We start from the raw sequence: 20,270 nt of genomic DNA on the forward strand, positions 1-20,270 counted from the left end.
ATAACACCCCCAATCTCCAATCTGGTGGGTAGGCAGTCAACTCCAAATGTACGCAACCGTGCCCGTTTTGCTTTATGAGATCATTCCCATAACAAGCTACTCTAATGTCAGTTGTGACCCAGACACTGAGCCAGATATTGAGTAAAGACTGTGTTCTTTGTGATGAAGTCAGTTGCTAAAAGCATAATCAACTTTTACTGATATACATTGCACACTATGATGACTGTAGGCTTTTAGAGCGATCATATAAAAAACACCTTGCATAACGTTAGTGAACAGCGGGTGAATAGCCAATCATTTATTGTCCCTCTTATGGAATTATAAAGAATGACAAAACAGCACAAGCAGTGTTAATTGTGCTATCACATAATCGCTTCTCTAAGCCCAAAATGAAAGCAACACAAACCTCTGTTACTTTCATTTAAAATTAACTCTCATATCTTGTTCACAAACTTCCCATACAATTGTGGTTGCCCAAGCAAAAGGCTGCACCAGCCATCACTCGTGACTTCGAGTAAATAGGAGCTTCTTTAACCGCCTTACCATGCCCTGAATGAACAGGCATAGTTGGCACAATTAAATTTCATGTTGTCTCATCCTTAATATCATAAGAGGCATCTACTGATAAATCCCTAAATCTGATCAGCTGCAAATGTTGCATGTCATCTAAAACTTGATGACATAATGCCCATTGATCTGAGTAGGGCAGCATTAGCTTCCACCACTGGCTTTGTTATCAAAGATCAATTGTCTGAATCGGGTAAATTGCTGAAAGCCAATCATCCATCTCAAACTGGGTAACTACACACATGATCAGATTAGTCAAATCTTAACCTGATTTGGCATGCTCCATGTTCCTACAATCTTGAGAAACATCAGAAAAATACCCTTTTTGTTCTTGGGCAGACTACTCATCCTCTGTGAGATGTCACTGATTCCACTTGGAACCACCGTTCCTCTATTGACCATAAGGATGGACATTTTTTGGCTTCTCTTGCCATGGAGGATGCATTATCTAGTTATTCATTCAATTCACTGATAACATATAATCAAAACTTTATGACGAGAGCTGAAACACCGTATCCACTTGATGTGGGAATACGAGTTCCCTGTCAACTATTGACTATTAGAGTCACCACAAATCCTTAGCATTCTTCCTCAGTGGAAATTAGCCTAATGCAAGCCTGAACCAGGAATTGCTTCGCAATCCTCTGACTGAAAACACCTGTCTGAGTCACCAGTGTGCGCAACACAATCTCTTTGACCAGCCACTCAATTAGGAATACTGGTATTGAGAGCCTACAGAATATTATCTATACCTTTATGATTCACAACATGAACCTGCAGGTCAGATAAAATACTATATGCCAGACCGGCATCCTGCTAATAGCTACCTATCCCAGAGAGGAAGGCAATGATGTTTTCAACAAACTGGCAACTCCCCTAACTGAGCAGAAATTTAATCATGTGTTGAGGGAGACTTCAACTACTTCACTCTACTGAGCAGCTTGATAATCTCAATCACAGATGTTGAGTCAGAGCTTCCCTGGTCAATATGACCCATATGGCCAGCAGTACCATGATGGTCTACCCTGAACCAGGGTAACCAAGCTGTTCCTACTTGGAAATTACATAGGTTAGTATGCAAGGCACCCTGTCAATGTCTCTGCATCAATCTATCTACTCCAGAGACAGTGAAAAGATACTAGACAGCCCATACTACCAGTAAATCCGAACCTGGGCCGACAGACTGCTCAATTTCAGAGTTTTACGGTGATTAATAAAGAGACCTTACCTGCCAGCGTCTCTGAACCCAGGTCAACCTATTTGTTGGCGCTTCAGCGAAGTTCCATCTGCAGACCCTGTCTGACCACATCTTCAGCCCCATGCCTGCCAACAGCTCGTTTCCAGAGCTCAAAAGTGATATTCAAGTCAAGTCAAGTCAGGTTTATTTGTCACATACACATACGAGATGTGCAGTGAAATGAAAGTGGCAATGCTCGCAGACTTTTGTGCAAAAGACAAACAACAAAACAACCAAACAAATTATAAACACAATCATAACACACATATTCAATTTTGCAGCCGCACGCCATGCTCCGAACTCTCCATGCTCCGAAGCTGGCCAGCTCCACGATGGTAGGTCCGCAGCTCCGCCAGCTCCGCGTCTTGAGCCCCCAGCTCGTTCCGGTTGGAGGCCGCTCCACGGCGCCAGGCCCCAATGACAATGGAGACCCGACAGGGAAAAGGTCGGGTCCCCGTGCAGGGAAGAGATTTAAAAGTTTCCCGCACCCACCCCCCGCCCCCCACATCCCACACCCCACACATACACATTTAAAAGCCCACTACAAACTATACCCTCAACAAGACAAAGAAAAAAAGACAGACAGACTGCAGAGGCTGCTGCGACGTCGGTCGCGCCGCCCACCCACGGTGAGACCAAGCGGAGGTTGGGCGATCGTTTCACCGATCACCTCCGCTCGGTCCGCAGGAACCTACCTGACCTCCCGGTGGCTCAGCACTTCAACTCCCCCTCCCACTCCGTATCCTACCTCTCTGTCCTGGGTCTCCTCCATGGCCTGAGCGAGCAACACCGGAAATTGGAGGAACAGCACCTCATATTCCGCTTGGGGAGTCTGTATCCTGGGGTCATGAACATTGAATTCTCCCAATTTTGTTAGTCCTTGCTGTCTCCTCCCCTTCCTCAGCCCTCCTGCTGTCTCCTCCCATCCCCTAGCCTTTGGGCTCCTCCTCCTTTTTCCTTTCTTCTCCCCGCCCCCCCCCACCCTCGATCAGTCTGAAGAAGGGTTTCGGCCCGAAACGTTGCCTTTTTTCTTCGCTCCATAGTTGCTGCTGCACCCGCTGAGTTTCTCCAGCTTTTTTGTGTATTTTCTAACGTCTTCCTTCTGCTGGTGTGATGTTAGGTAGTTGATGCTGCTGGCCAACTCCTCTTGTAGTGGCTTGCCCGTCCCCGAGGGAACAGGAAATTTAGAGGCAAGAACAGCTGCTCTTCCTTATACGACTCGCGCATATCATTAAAGCATGGGTCTCAGGCACATCCTCATATTTGGAGTCAGCTCCATACTAATCTCTGACACTCCATTCATCCGAGTGGGAGGGATATTGCATCCCTGAACCAGGTGTTGCCACAGGCATATGGCTCAAACTGTCTCTGCATGCTGCCGTAACACGGAGCATAATTTGTGCCACCATCTGATCCATCAGATGTTCCAATTGAGACAAATGGCCAATCACACCTGCCATAGATGTGGGGACAGAATCCTCTTGGCCCAAATCGTCCAACAGGACTTGTCTCACAGACTTGGCTTTGGCTTTGCCCCGACTCGGTGTTGCCAAGCTGCTCCCTCTGGGAGCCGAATCGGAACTAGCTGTGTAGACCGGCGCTGCCAGCGACTCCGAAGTGGAAAAGGATGGCCGTCGGCTTTTCGCACTGCCGCGGTCCTCTGCTGCTGACTTCTCAGCAGCCCCTTAAAATATTTGTTTGTTTGCTTATTCATTTATTTATTGTACTTACCAGACAGGTTGCGCCTGCTAGTGACTCCGAGTCCTTGCTCCCTTCTGGAGCCTCAACGGAGTATTTCCGGGGAGGAAATAGAGCGCAACCCTGAACCAGGTGTTGCTTCCTCAGGCCTCTGGCCCCCATATGACATGGTCGAGCCGGCATCATAATCGGAGTCACCTCTCTCTGATACTTCTCTCGACAGAGTGGGAGAAACCCTGCCAGGTGTTGCCACAGGCATATGGCTGGAGCCGCCAGTTAATGCCTCTGGTGCACTGAGCATATTTTGTTCACATGATTAAAATGAAGCATATCCCCATTAGTTCAGGGATTCTACTGCTTTATCGATATCCACACAGTTGGAGTCACTTATGAAAGAATCTCCAACAGTGCCCTCTACTGTGCGGAAATTATCATGACACAACCCTGAACCAGGTGTAGCTCCCACAGAGGTCTGATAGACACAGCTCAAAAAACTTCCTAAGCCAGGAACGCCTTGATCTCTTCTGGAGCCTCAACGGAGTTTCTTATGGGAGGAAATAGAATGCAAACCTGAATCAGGTGTTGCCTCCTCAGGCCTCTGGCTGACTCCCTTTCGAAGCATCAATCTGTACAGGCATTGCCCGTGAGATGCTCCGAACAGCCGCCCGCTCCAGTGGAGCCCCATTCTGCCACAATAGCCACAAACGTGATCGAGCGACAGCCGCTATTATCAACCGCCAGCTCTATTTATAGCTGCCCTATAAATAGAGCATACGCTTTACGTATGCTGAACTGACCTCAGCCGGCAGCATCTATGTTTAAATTGCTAGCTGCTGCGGAAACCCCCACAGCGAATGCTGATCCGGCAGCTGAGCTTCCATGGTGGTCGCTATCCTGGCCGCGGCTATTTTTAAAACCCCCAGCTGCTGCTAATCCTTTGCAGCGGTCGCTGAACTGGCCGTGCCGGCAGCCGCAATTTTGCATCCCACCAGCTCCTTACGGAGCCTCCAAGGCGGCCTTCAAATCCGGCCGCCTCCTCCCGGCCGCCTCTTCACGTGACTTCAAAATAAAATGACTTGGACATAAAGGTAGGTTATAAATTTACAGATAACACCAAGGCCAATTCTCTGGATGCTTTCAAGAGAGTTAGAATTTTCTGTTTGACAACACTTTTAATTACTTTTCATTTTAATTACGTGAAATAATTATTTGTTTCTAACACTGCACTGTAATTTATATTCTTGTATTTTATACTTGTCATTCTATTTTAGCTTGTTTTTATTTTTGATTCTTTTTATTGACTGTTTTTAATTGCTTTTGATTGCTTTTTAATGCTTTGTGTAAAGCACTGAATAGCTTTGTTGCTGAAATGTGCTATATAAATAAACTTGTTAGCTTAGATAGAGCTCTTAAAGATAGCGCAGTCAAGGGGTATGGGGAGAAGGCAAGAACATGGTACTAATTGTGGATGATCAGCCATGATCATAGTGATGGCATGCTGGCTTGAAGGGCCGAATGGCCTGCTCCTGCAACTATTGTCTATTGCTGGGTCATGGAATATGACGAGGGTTGTCAAGTATGCAGCGGGATATAGATCAGCTACAGAACTGGAACTGCATCTGGAGCATTATATGCCTTTTCGATCTTCTTACCCACGAAAGGATTTACATACATAGAGGAAGTGCCATCAAGATTTAATAGACTGGTTTCAAATACGTTGGGTATGCTGTTAAATAGACAAGTAGATTGGGACTGTATTTGTTACATTTTAGAAGAATGAGAGGAGGTCTTATGAAAACCCGCAGAATTCTTATAAGGAATGCAGAGAGAATGCATCCCTTAAATGAGGAGTCCGAGACTAAGGGCCACAGGTTGAGAATAGGGTGTAGACTATTTAGGATTGAGATGCGAAGAAATGGCTTCAGTCAGAGTGTGGTGAATCTTTGGGATCCTCTACTCTGAAGGGTTATCAATCGTGTTCCATAAAAACAGAGATTGATCGATTTCTGAGCATGAAGGGAAAGGAAGGATATGGGGATAGTGGTAGAGAATGGCACTGAGGTAGAAGATCAGCCACATTCTGATGAATGCATTTTGGTAATAAGAATAAAGGTGTAACATGGTGTTCAGGCTACATTTGGAGTACTTTGAGCAAATTTGGGCCCCTTATTTGAGGAAGGATGTGTTGGCTCCGAGACGGTCCAGAGAAGGTTTACAAGAATAATTCCAGGAATGAGAGGGTTAGTATATGATAAGCACTTGACATCACTGAGCGTTTACTCGCTGGAGCTTAGGTTGAGGGGGGACCCCTTGACACTTACAGAATAATGAAAGGCATGGATAGAGTGGATGTGGAAAGGATGTTTCCACTGGTGGGGGAGTCTGGGACTAGAGGTCATAGCCTCAGAATTAAAGAGTACTCTTTTAGAAAGGAGTTGAGGAGGAACTTTTTTGGTCAGAGGGTAGTTAATCTGTGGCAGCCAAGTCAGTGGATGTTTTGAAAGCAGAGAAAGCATTTTTGATTAGAACAGGTGACTTCGGTTATGGGGAGAAGACAGGAAAATGGGTTTAGGAGGCAGAGATCAACCATAATAGAATGGCGGAGTAGACTCTATGGATCGAATGGCCCAGTTCTACTCCGATTAAGCCTTCCTGATGGGCCGCGCGGCCAAAAGCCTTCCCGACAGGCCATGACTGTGGACAGGGAATGCGGCCGGTGTCCTTTACCGAGGCACCGCGGTCTCAATGCCTCCCGGATCGTCATATAGAAGCCCGGGTCGAGGCCCGGTCGTGGCCTTGCCGGTCGGAATCTGTGCCAGCTGTGTGGCCAATGGAGTCCGGGTCGGGTCCAAGCCGGAGCCTAGCAGGTCAGAGTCTGGGTCGGCGGAGCGGTCGACGGAGCCCGCAGCTGGGGCCTGGGTCGGCACCATGGAGGCATGAAATGGGGTGTCGACAGCGGTGAGACCCTGGCGGTGATGCAGCGGCAGCAGCGGTAAAGCCTCATGATGTTAGGGCCTTGGCGGTGGTGAAGCCTCACGGTGGCGATGTTGCCTCGATGAGAGCATGGACGACCATCGTGCATCGTGAGGGGGAAGGGAAGAACAGTGGAGGACCCGGTTGAGGGAGGAGGGGAAGAACAATGGACAATGGGTGGGGGGGGGAGAATAAAAGGAGGAGCCAAGGTGTTTTGTAACTTTGTCAATGCCGTTGGTATCCGCTATTCGTATACATTGTGTAAAGCAAAGAATTTCACTGTGCCTAGTCACATTCAATAAAATATTCTATTCCTAACTTGTGAATGGCAGCGTAGATAGTGGTGTACTGCCTATTCAATTTCTCATGTTCTTGCTTATATTAATAGACCTTTTAAGAAGGAATTTGGAGCTCCAAATTCCTCAGTTTAGCAATAACCATATAACAATTACAGCACGGAAACAGGCCATCTCGGCCCTACAAGTCCATGCCGAACAAATTTTTTTCCCCTTAGTCCCACCTGCCTGCACTCATACCATAACCCTCCATTCCCTTCTCATCCATATGCCTATCCAATTTATTTTTAAATGATGCCAATGAACCTGCCTCCACCACTTCCACTGGGAGCTCATTCCACACCGCCACCACTCTCTGCGTAAAGAAGTTCCCCCTCATATTACCCCTAAACTTCTGTCCCTTAATTCTGAAGTCATGTCCTCTTGTTTGAATCTTCCCTATTCTCAAAGGGAAAAGCTTGTCCACATCAACTCTGTCTATCCCTCTCATCATTTTAAAGACCTCTTCAGGTCCCCCCTTAACCTTCTGCGCTCCAGAGAATAAAGACCTAACTTATTCAACCTATCTCTGTAACTTAGTTGTTGAAACCCAGGCAACATTCTAGTAAATCTCCTCTGTACTCTCTCTATTTTGTTGACATCCTTCCTATAATTGGGCGACCAAAATTGTACACCATACTCCAGATTTGGTCTCACCAATGCCTTGTACAATTTTAACATTACATCCCAGCTTCTATACTCAATGCTCTGATTTATAAAGGCTAGCATACCAAAAGCTTTCTTTACCACCCTATCTATATGAGATTCCACCTTCAAGGAACTATGCACGGTTATACCCAGATCCCTCTGTTCAACTGTATTCTTCAATTCCCTACCATTTACCATGTACGTCCTATTTTGATTTGTCCTGCCAAGATGTAGCACCTCACATTTATCAGCATTAAACTCCATCTGCCATGTTTCATCCCATTTTTCCAAATGGCCTAAAGCATTGTGTAAAGCAAGAATTTCACTGTGCCTATTCCTATTCCTAACTTGTGAATGGCAGCGTAGATAGTGGTGTACTGCAGTGGTGTACTGCTATGGCGTAAATGTGAAGAAAAGGCAGTTGGCAGAGCCAGTAGACTTGCAAGTCAAAAGAGCAGGATCTTGTCATTTGAATATTCATGATTCAACCTCCATGTGTTCTTGTCAGTACAGTACTAGAAGCAGATATGTTCAACAAAGGAACATCTCGTTAAGATGGAAATCTAGTTTGAAAAAATGCTTTAAGAACATGATTTTTTCACGGTAGATGGCAACATCTCTAAATATTATGTTTTATACTTAGGAATGTTTTGCCTATATTATCTAATACACTTAAAAAGCCTTAAGTGTGAAATTAGAAGGCACTCATTGATAGCTGCCAAAAGGATTTGGTATTAAATATTTCACTTTACCCATTATTATATTTTGGAAGTAAAGGGACTGCAAACATGTGTAAAGGGCATGGCCTACAGGCGATTTTTTAGGCGACTACAGGTGACTAGGCTGTTGCCACATGGTCGCCGGGGTGTCACCTGTATGGTTGTGAGTAGTCTCCTCACTCGCCCAAAGAGTCGTAGCATTATTCTGGTCATCGCCGGATTTTGAAATGTTCAAACATTTTCGGCGACAGTGGGCTTGACGCCAATGAGCGTAGTTTGGGTTCTCCTGACGTGGGTACTGTCGTAGGTTGTCGCCATTTTTACGTAGGTTGTCGCCAGGTGATGTAGGTTGTCCCCAGTGAATTGCATTGGTGACTACCTACGTCAACCTACATCAACCGGCGACAGATACCGGCGACAGGTACCGGCGACTGAATTGTCTTAAATTGTCATCAGTTGTCATAGCTTGTTGCGAGTGGACGTAGGTTGTCGTAGCTGTGGGCGTAGGTGGACATCCTAATAGGTCGCCGGTTGTTGGCAGCTTGCTGTAGCTTGACGTTGACTAGGTGGTAGGTTGTTATTGCTTGTCGTAGACATTGTCATAGATATTGTCTAAGGGAGGGCCAGTCGCCGATTTTTTTGGGGACCGGCTATGACTATGACAGTCGCTGGCAGTTGCTGAATAAATCGCCTAAGTGGGATAGGCCCTTAAGGAAGCCCAGTTACCTTGGGAACCTGAGATTATTGAGCATAGAAGTTGGGAGGTCACACTGCAGTTATGCAAGACGTTGATGAGGCCACATTTAGACTTTTGTATACAGTTTTGGTCACCATGTTACAGGAAAGGTGTTGACAAGCTTGGAAGGATGCAGAGAGGAATTATGAGGATATTGCCAGGATTATAGTGAGAGATTGAAGAGGCTAGGACTTTATTCCTTGGAGCACAGAAGTATGAGGGTTAATCTTAGAGAGATGTACAAAATCATGAGAGGAATAGATTGGGTAGATGCAGAGTCTCTTCCCCAAAGTTTGGGAATTGAGGATCAGAGGACATAGGTGAAGAGGAAAAGATTAAATAGGAATTTGAGAGGTAGCTTTTTCACACAAAGTGTGGTGGATGTGTGGAACGAGCTGCCAGAGGAGGTAGTTGAGACAGGGACTATTGCAACGTTTAAGATGCATTTTGACAGTGACATGAATAGGATAGTTTTGTAGGAATATCAGCTGAATGCAGGCTGAACACAGGCCGGTGGGACTAGTGTAGAAGGGGCATGTTGATCGGTGTAGGCAAGTTGGGCTAAAGGGCCTGTTTCCACGCTGTATGACTCTAGCCAATGCTAAAGATCAACCTGGTACACTTTCCAAGAAATATTATGTGAGTTGTGTCTGAAGAGATAATTTTTCAGTCATACAGCGTTGGACAGCATCTACTCTGTGGTAAAGCCTGAACCTGCAGAGAAATTCTACAATTTAGGGGATTTGAATGTGCTAGAAAAGGTGATCACAGCTTTAAATTTCTCTGCAACTTTAGATGGGATTCACAAGGGACTTCCCTGGGTCATCTAATTCGACTTGAATTCCTGTGTAAATAAGTCTCCAATGTTTTGTTTGGAGTTACTCGGTTTATGCAATTTCCCAGACAAAATTTCATGGAGCAGCGCTCCTTTTTGCAATGCCTTGATTGTGGGATGATTGATTGCACATATGCAGTCTTCTGAACCTCATATCTTAAACATCAAACACTAAGGTTCCTGTTCCCCAACTCAGCATATTTTCTCTCTTATGAATTTTGATATTCTGGGAACCTTCGGGTGCGTTTCTACTTTTCCATTCAATCTCTTGACTGCAGCAGTTTATTGTAAGCTTCACAGATTACGTATCAGGAAATGTCTGATGATGGGTATCTTGAAGGATGTGAAAGTAGTTGATAATGAACTGCAAACATGAAAAGCAAGTCCCACAAAACAGATGCAGTGGTTCGAGCCACACTGAAACCAACAGACAAAATCATCTACAACACCATCAAAAATGCCTTCAGCAATATTTTTTGAAGTTTTATCCCAGTCTAGAGAAGCTTCATCTCAACAACTTATCTACAGTGCCCAAATGGCACATTTATTCCTCATAATGCTCTGTAACATCATAATTATAAATCTCAACATCAGCATAACAACGGTTCCCCATTGCCCTATCAGATAACTAATCAGTACTTTCATCAGTTATTCCAGTAATTTATAATAACTTTTTACAAAAACATTCCAAGCTGCTTTCATCATGCAGACCTCTTGTGACCATGCAAGTATTTTTCTCCAGCCTATTCTAACATTGTTCTACATGCCACTTGAGATATAAACATCTGCTGTATATTTTGGCTGCAAAATACTTCTGCATCCTCATATTGTGCAGGAACATGTTAGATTTCCACTTACCTAGTTAATTACCGGATCCGATGTTACTTGGATACATCAGATTTTGTTTAGCAGATGGACTATGACGTGGTAAAGTAGAATATTGTTTAAGTGAAAATGGATGCAGATTGCCGTTCCCTCTGCTGCCAGGAAACATTGACTGTGAATTTGCTTGACAGACAACAGTGAATGGCATTGACATTCCGAAGTTGTCACTCTTGTCCACACCTTTCCCACAATGGTGAATTCATTGTCTTTCAAACTATTTAAAAACGCAACTCTTTTCTCTTGTGTTATGACTAAAGAATTTAAGTGCCTGGCATTGTGGTGTCAGGACAACAGCCTCTTCTTGAATATTAAAAAAAACTAAGGAGCTGATCATGGACTTTAGGAGGGCCCATCATCCGAGGACGTACACACCTTTGAAGATAAATTGGGATACTGTGGATAGGGTGAGCTGTTTTAAATACCTGGGAGTCCACATCTCTGAGGATATGACATGGACATCACATGCTGCAGCACTCGTGAGTAAGGCAAGGCAGCACCTTTACCACCTCAGGCAATTGAGGAAATTCAGTGTCTCTGAGGATCCTCCAGTGATTCTACTCAGCAGCTGTGGAAAGCATCTTGTCCAGAAATATCACAATTTGGTTTTGGAACTGCTCTTCCCAGGACAAGAAGGCTCTGCAGAGAGTAGTGCGTTCGGCCAAACACACTATGGGTACTTCATTCGCCCCTCTGCAGGAACTATACATCAGAAGGTGCAACCCCAGAGCCAACAAGATCATGGAAGACCCCTTCCACCCCAGCAACGGACTGTTCCAGCTGCTTTCGTCAAGCAAACGCCTCCGTTGCCATGCTGTGAGAACGGAGAGGATGAGAAGGAGTTTCTTCCCAGAGGCCAGTAGGACTGTAAACTCCTATCTCACCAGGGACTAACTTTACTGTACCATATTACTGTGGTTTTTTAAAAAATTGCTGTTCTTTACCTTTTTTTCCCCTCCCACAAATATGTAATATATGAATATGTGATTCTGTTCCACTCTGTTTGTAGTTTGTTTGTTTGGTTTTTTTGCACAATCCGCGAGCATTGCCACTTTTCATTTCACTGCACATCTCTTATGTGTATGTGACGAATAAACTTGACTTTACTTGACTTGCCTCTAAAATATTGACTCTCAACGACGATTTTTTCAGCAGCAATCATTATGTTCTTACGACGTGATATGTAGGCTCCTTTGGGGGTTAATGTTGAAGGTGCACCAAGTTTAATCCAAACAGCAGTCCAGCGTTTCCAATCATTACCAAATCTTCCACCACTCAATCGGCAAAGTGGTGCAGTGGTAGAGTTGCAGCCTTACAGCTCCAGAGACCCAGGTTCGATCCTGACTAAGGGTGCTGTCTGCGTATAGTTTGCCCATTCTCGCTGTGACTGCATGGGTTTTCCCCGGGTGCTCCTGTTTCCTCGCACACTCCAAAGATGTGCAGGTTTGTAGGTTAATTGGTTTCTGTAAATTGTCCCAAGTGTGTAGGATAGACTAGTGTATGAGTGATCGTTGGCTCGTGTGAACTCAGTGGGCCGAAGGGCCCGTTTCCACGCTGTATCTATAAAAATAAAACTAGCGCCAACCCAAAATCATCCCTTCTTGCACCACACGTCTGGTTCGAGCTGCTGCTCATCTTTGTATTTTTGTCCCATTCAGCATTGTGTAAAATAGCTGACTTCAAGATTTCTGATGCAGTCAATATTGCTGAAGTTCAGCAGCTTTAAAAACTCAAGATTGACTTTACAGTTGCCAATTTCTGCAGTGCTTGTGCAGATTATGAGTAGCCTTAAATAGTGGACGCGGCCCAAGCTGGAGAACAGAGGTCAGTTCCAGAATTACTCAAGTGCCTCAGCCTTATCTGCTCTGAATCCTGAAGCACTGAAGAGACAGAATTACAAGTCATGAGAAGATGAAGTCCCAGTAACTTCACTGAGGTCTCCATTGTTTTGTAACTCCACTAGTCTCTTCAGCAGACCCGTCATCCATCATAGAAACATGTGCTTAGATGCCCACCTCAGTTGGCATGATACCCCAGCAAGAATAAGACGTCAGCCTCATACCTTAATTCCTCATCATCTTAGGAGAGCATACTGCACACCACTCTACACTGCGCACCTGTGGTCGAACTATGGAAAGACAAGTTTGCAGAGACTAAAGGTGGCATATAACGATGCCATGACAACATTGCTAAGGAAACCTAGATGGTGTAGTGCCAGTAATATGTTTGTGGCTGCAGGAGTCAGTAGTTTAGAAGCTATCCTAAGACATCACATGTATAAATTCATTTGCAGGATAAATGACTCTAAAAATGTGATTATTGTGGCTTTCACAAACATAAGGGTTAGCACTACACGCTACGAATCCCAGCTGTGGAGACACTGGTATCGTTGTCTCGTTGTAGGACATTGATCATTCTTTAATCTGGATTTTTAACTTATGTATTTTGTTTTAAAATAAAATATAATTTATGATGCTTTTATAAGTGATATACTAAGATTTTATATGTACTTTATGATATTTAATATGCAATGCATTTTTTAATGTAATGTTGCCCCTTGTCTGGACCTCGAGTCCGTAATAAAGTTTATTATTATTATTAGGACAAATCTAGCCCAACATGGTACAATTAATTTGAAGGGACAGTTCACAGCAAGAGTTGGTGCTTTACGAGTTCTTGCCATGGTGGAAAGTTGAACTGTTTGCGCATTGTTGACCCCTGTATTATGTATGGTTCCCTTCAAGGGCATGGGCTTAATGAATGTTGCCAAGTTCATTGCATCCTGAACAGTGCACAGAATATCATTGCCCCACAGGCTCACCCTAAACTGGTAAATCTTTCTCAAAGAACACTACAGCACAGGAATAGGCCCTTCAGCCCACAATGTCGGTGCTGAACATGATGCCATGACAAAGTAATCTCCACAGAGAGCACGAGATCTATAGCCCTCCATTGCTTGCATATCCATGTGCATATCCAACAGCTTCTTAATCCTCATCTGCCTCTGCCACTACTGCGGGCAGTGCATTCCAGGCACCCTCCGTTCTTTATGTAAAAAAACACACATCTCACACATCTCCTTCAAACTTTGCCTCTCTCAGCTGAGAGTCTCAGCAGTAGCGGTAGAGTCATTGCCTTATAGCGCATGCAGCGCCGGAGACCCATGTTCGATCCCGACTGCGGGTGCTGTCTGTATGGAGTTTGTACATTCTCCCTGTAACCTTCGTGGGTTTTCTCCGAGATCTTCGGTTTCCTTCTAAACTCCAATGACGTACAGGTTTATAGGTTAATTGGCTTGGTAAATTTAAAAATTGTCCATAGTGTGTGTGGGATAGTGTTAATGTGCGAGGATCGCTGGTCGGCATGGACCCGGTGGGCTGAAGGGTCTGTTCCTCTGCTCTCTTGTCGGTGACAAGGGGAAGGTTCTGACTGCCTATATAATTTTATATTCAGGTCTCCCCTCAGCCTCTCTCAATCCGCACAGGTTTATTGAAAGATGTCTAGCACAGTAACGTTTGTTGTCCATATTTTCTTAAATAGATCAACAGGTTTACTCCTCTTCCCAGAAACATGACTCAGCCCATTTATAAATTCATCAGATTTACCAAAACAACATCTGGATTGTTTGGGGGTAGGAATTATAGATTGTGTGTAAACTTCAGCCACACTTTATTCAGCTGGAAATTTCCATCGGTCTGCAGCAACTGACAAGTACCTCAAAAGCAGTACATATAATGAAGAAACTTTTGAAGTCAAGTCATGTTTATTGTCATATACCAGAGTGAAGTCACATACAAACTGGCACCTTATATTCTGCTTGTGTAGCATACACCCTTACAGCGTGGATGTCAAACTGTCCAATTTCCAGTAACCCCCTTAACTCCTCATCTACCCAGCTCCAACTATCCCCCCGTCCCCGTGTGCATCTTTCTTTTCAATCCCCCTACGCACCTATCACCCAGTTCCTTCTTCCACCTCTTTCATCTGCTCAATATCCACAAGTACAGTGAAGTACAGGTGGAGTGAAAATCTAGCTTGCTCTGTACAGGCGCATAAACACAAAACATAAATGATGCATAAATCATATAAGACTGTGGAAAGGAAAAATACTGCAAATACTGCAAAAATAAAAGACATTAGTGCAAGACAAGATTAGAAAACAATACCAGATTGGTGCAAGAGGTGAACTGCAGTATTCCTTGCTGAGATAGAAATTGATTTGTGTAGGTCGATTCTAAAAGTTGATGGTTGCAGTAAAGTAGCTGTTCTGAATTTGGTGATGTAGGATTTCAGGCTTCTGTACCTCCTGTCTGATGGTGGCACCGAGAAAAGGCCATAGTGGGGCTCCTTGATGATAGACACAAACTTTTTGAGGTAGCACCTCAAGTAGATGATTTCAATGGTGGCAAGGTCTGTGCCTGTGATCTACTAGGCTAAATCTCTAGAATTTAGGAGATTGAGGGGGGATCTTATAGAAACTTACAAAATTCTTAAGGGGTTGGACAGGCTAGATGCAGGAAGATTGTTCCCGATGTTAGGGAAGTCCAGGACAAGGGGTCACAGCTTAAGGATAAGGGGGAAATCCTTTAAAACCGAGATGAGAAGAACTTTTTTCACACAGAGAGTGGTGAATCTCTGGAACTCTCTGCCACAGGGGGTAGTTGAGGCCAGTTCATTGGCTATATTTAAGAGGGAGTTAGATGTGGCCCTTGTGGCTAAGGGGATCAGGGGGTATGGAGAGAAGGCAGGTACGGGATACTGAGTTGGATGATCAGCCATGATCATATTGAATGGCGGTGCAGGCTCGAAGGGCCGAATGGCCTACTCCTGCACCTAATTTCTATGTTTCTATGTTTCTATAAATCCATCACTCTCTGCAGCCTCTCGATTTCCATCAGGACTCCCCTCAACCTCTGGCGTTCCAAAGAAAACAATCCAAGTTTGTCCAAGTTTAGCTAATACCCCTTAATCAAAGTCGCTTTTTGGTAAATGTCTTGAGACATTTTGTAAATGACTCGAGGACGTCCTGGGACCTCAAACACACAGCTTATGTGTGTGCCATGACTGTTTAGCCAATGAAGATCATGGTCACATTTACTCTCAGCCTCCTGCGTTCAAGATCATTCCAGGGTTCTGGCACAGATCCCTGCCACGTCTAACTGTTTACTGGCAAATCTATGTTTTTTTATTCAAGCCACCAGACCAGGCACTGAGAGCTGCTTGCATTGCAGATTTCTCCAAAATACAGTTATATATAGACTGCACTTGGGTATGAAGACTTCACTATCTATCTCCTGCTTGGAAAGCCTGACTCATGGGTCTACCAGTATCCTTACGCAAACAGCATGCTTCATGTGGACATTATTATTTACAACCTGTTTACCTCCTAAGATCTAGGAACATTTATACAACATTTTATGTTGAGCCTGGTATTGATGAGATATAGGATTCTACAAACATTATGCCAATCCCTTCCCATCACCGAATCATTCAGCAGCAACCCTCTCGCAGGTATCTTTTTTTATGTTCAGCTACGTTCCAGCACTTTGTTTTATTGTAGGACCGGAAATGTCACCTATCCATGTTCTCTAGACATGCTGAGCTACTCCAGCATTTTGTGTCCTTGTTTAAAACAAACGTTACCATAAGAATTGGGTCCAGACATTAAACATGCAATGTCAGCAGGTGTGAGAAATTGCATTGGATCAAAATGCTGATGCTGCAAAACTTGAGAACACTTCTGTTAAAGCTGTAATTGAAGATCTATGTTTTGATGGGATCTTGGGATACTACAAAATGCTAATGCAGAGGCATTAAAGGCAGTAAATATTCCAGGTTATTGGCTTCCCATCGATCAGTCCCTTGGGATTGAGCATGGCTTGTGTGCACTCCAGTTCTGTTGGATTTGAAGTGTCTAAGAAGGCCAATGTGCGACCAACAGACTCCACTTCAGGTGGAACAGGAGATACTTCACAAAGTGGGTTGGTGGGTGGAATGGAAATTTATGCCATCTGTCTGCATTCATGATTCTCCTTCACAAGTCCCTGACAAAGATCCTCAAAGTTCTAAGCATTATTCTTGATGCTGTTGCTCTATTTTGAACAGTAGCTGCCAGAGATTTCCATGGGTCGATGATGGGAGAGTGAGTATGTACAGCATTAAGCTTTATTGGAGAAGCTATATGATAAGCTGTGTTGGAAAATGGCTACTAAAATGGAGAATTGAGGCGACCTTGAGAATCAGAGCGATATTAGTTGTTTGAAATACCAGCCGCAGGCAAACTGCCTTCACGTCAGCGAGTCTTAAAGGGATAGCGAACAAGTATGTCTAAAGCTCAGTCACAAGATGGCGATGTTGGAAAGGATTTTAAAATGGAAAGAGTTATTAAATACATGACAAAGGCTGGGAATTGTTTCTGGAAAAGTGTCAGAAGACAGGAAACTCGATATGTAAACAAGCTAACAAATTAATTGAAAAGCTGAAAAACCTCAAATGAAAGGAAAATGAAGAAAATGAAGTACAACCTAACCTGGTTCAATGAATCAAGCTGCGATTAAGTCAGAGAAAACCACGAGTCATTGGAGAAGGTATCACTGCCTGAAAAGGAGCTTGAAAGGCAAAATCAGTGGTTTCAACAGAGAATGGAAACTTTTAATGGTTTTATACAAGATGTAAAGGTGTGGGTATCTGATGTTCGACAGCAAACTACACACTCCATAGCTGAAAGTGCCATACAACAGAGTGTTGTGAACTCAGATGAAATTGGACCTGATGACAGTGTTTCAAATGTCTCAAAGCCTAAATTAAGCCACAAATCCAGTTCTTGATCATGTGCATCTTCAACGACCTCTGCTCATATTAAAGCCCAGACAGATAGGGCTGCTCCCTTGGGATGGGCTGCCGCCATGAACAAAAAGCACAAACTTGAGGCACAAAAAGAGCAATTGAAAAGAGAGACTGAGCTGGCAGGAACCAATGCCAAGCTTGAACTTGAGGCACAAGAGGAATAGTTGAAAAGAGAGATGGAATAGCTGGAAATAGAGACAGAGCTGGCAGCAGCTAATGTATATGCATGTATGGTATGTAGCGCCGCAGAATAGTTTTTTTGTTTTTCTTTTTCTTTCTTTGTTTTTTTGTGCTAAAATTGTATGTATGCACTGAGTACGAGCAGCTTTCAGTTTCACTGTACATGTATAGTGACAATAAATGGCATATCTATATCTAATGCAAGGAACAATATACTTGAGGCCAAGGGATCAAGAAACAGATCTAGAGTATCTGATGGGACAAACTCTTATTTGAGAAAAGGAACTGCTCAAAGGGAGGCATCAGCTAAATTAAATCCACATGCAAATGAATCAAGTGCAACAAAGAAAGAATGTATTGATGGGAACTGAATTTTCCTTCCAGCAACTGGTTGTTAGGCCAAAACAAACAACTCAGTGACCATCTGTTAGAGCTCATGATAAGACACATCAAACTCAATGCTCTCTTCAAAGGCAAAATGTACAGACTCATATGAAATGGGGTGTGCAGGGGCCTGTTATCAAAACCCCCCTGTACTGAATAATGGAAATCAAGGTGATATCTGGAACCTAATGCAGAGGCAAAATGACATTGCTGCTCTTCAGGCGCAACAGAATCTCTCTTCTACTTTACCACCAAGAGACATTCCTGTTTGTGATGGTGATCCTTTGCAATAAGTTCTCATCACAGCATTTGAGAGAGGAGTGGAAAGAAAAACTAATGATAAGAATGATTGTTTTCATTTTCTAGATTAATCCACAAGAGGGTATCCAAAATACTTAGTCCGCGTTGCCAACATTTGCCGCCAGTCCAGGGTTATCAAAGAGCAAAAGATCTGCTTAAAGAACATTTAGGTAATGAACATAAGATTGCCACTGCATATATGGTCAAGGCTTTTGCCTGGTCAGTGTTCAGCTTCTGCTGTTGGAATAACTTCAGTCACACCGTGATAAAGATGCAAAGTCTTTATTAGCGTTACAGCATAGGTAACTTCATCTAAGCACGTGACTCAAAAGTGAGAGAGAAAAGGCAGGGAAGCTTTCTGTTAAACTAGTCGGTGTAGCTACAAAGTATGACTCATAACATGAGTGATACTGATCTACATTCAGTGATCAGACCAGAGGATGTGAATGCATTGGAAGCGTTCTCACTGTTCCTTAGAGGTTGTTGCAATGCAATGGAACATCTCACCGATATGGAGGAAATTAATGCTGCTTCCAATATGAAGACCCTCCTTCTAAAACTGCCTTAAAAGCTCAGAGACAAGTGGAGGGATAGAGCATGTCAGCTACAGGAACAGCTTGGACAGCATCTGACCTGGTAGACTTCATGGAGAGACAAGTGAAGATACTGTCAGATCAACTTATTGGAAACATTCAGGATGCTAGGCCAACTGTAACTGTCAAAGGCTCTACTTTTGCTAAAGCAAGAGAAAGATCAGGACCAAGGGGAAACAGTTTTGCAACAACTTTAATACCTACAGATACAGCAGTGCAAGAAAACCTGACAACAGTAAGCTAATTGGCTAGGTAAAGTTATAAATTGTCCCTCGTATGTATAGGCTACTGTTAGTGTGCGGGAATCGCTGGTTGGCATGGGCTTGGTGAGCCAAAGGGCCTGTTCTGCGCTGTATCTCTAAACTAAACATTTATCTTAATCAGCTGTGAAATGGTGTGGAGCAGCAAACTGGCTAGTCCACTGTCCTTTCCAGGGAAGGTCATCCAGTCTGATGCTCAACTGAGAAAATTAGTCTAACTTCATTGCTTGCTGTTGAACCAACACCTAATGCATTTAATTTTCCTACTCCTTCTTTCATCCTTTCTCTTGCCTGTCACCAGCAGGTTGAGAAAATTATTAACTGGATCATCATCAATTCACAGAAATGACTCTTATCCAATTATGTATCTTGGCTCTCCAATCTCTAATTCCATAACTGCTATCAGCATCTGATCATTTTGTTATTTTTCTATGGCTTTCCTCACCTTAATTTCCCTTGTTTTAATGTCTACGATGCACACAAGGCCATTTCAGGACCATTTAATAGCTTAGCAGAAACAAAGAACTACAGATGATGATTAATACACAAAAGGAAACAAAGCGGCTGGAGTAAGTCAGCAGGTCAGGCAGCAATTCTCAAGAAAATGGATGGGTTTCAGGTCAAAATCTTTCCTCAGACTGAGCACCGTTACCTATCCATATTCTCCAGCGATGCTGCCTGATCTGCTAAATTACTCCAGCGCTTTGTGTCTTTGTGTCCATTTAACAGCTTAGTTATTTTGGCCTAAACTTCAAGCTCAAGGTAATCAATATTATACATGTGTTTGCCAACATATTCTTCCATGTTCAAATCAAGAAAATTGATCAGAGACATCAATGGCAACTTCTATTCCTGGGCATAATGTTTGTAGAATCCTATATCTCATCAATACCAGGCTCAACATAAAATGTTGTATACACGTTTTACGTTTCACTCAGACAGATCTATAATGCTGATTACTCTTACTTGACAAAAAAAATGAATAACCAAATTAAATTGTGCTTTGCTAAATGTACCAATTCATACTAATGAGAACTATTAATTATAATTTGCATTCTATGAAACCAAAGCGGTTCC

This window comes from Leucoraja erinacea, chromosome 11, assembly GCF_028641065.1.
Source record: "Leucoraja erinacea ecotype New England chromosome 11, Leri_hhj_1, whole genome shotgun sequence".
In the NCBI taxonomy this organism is placed as follows: domain Eukaryota; kingdom Metazoa; phylum Chordata; class Chondrichthyes; order Rajiformes; family Rajidae; genus Leucoraja; species Leucoraja erinaceus.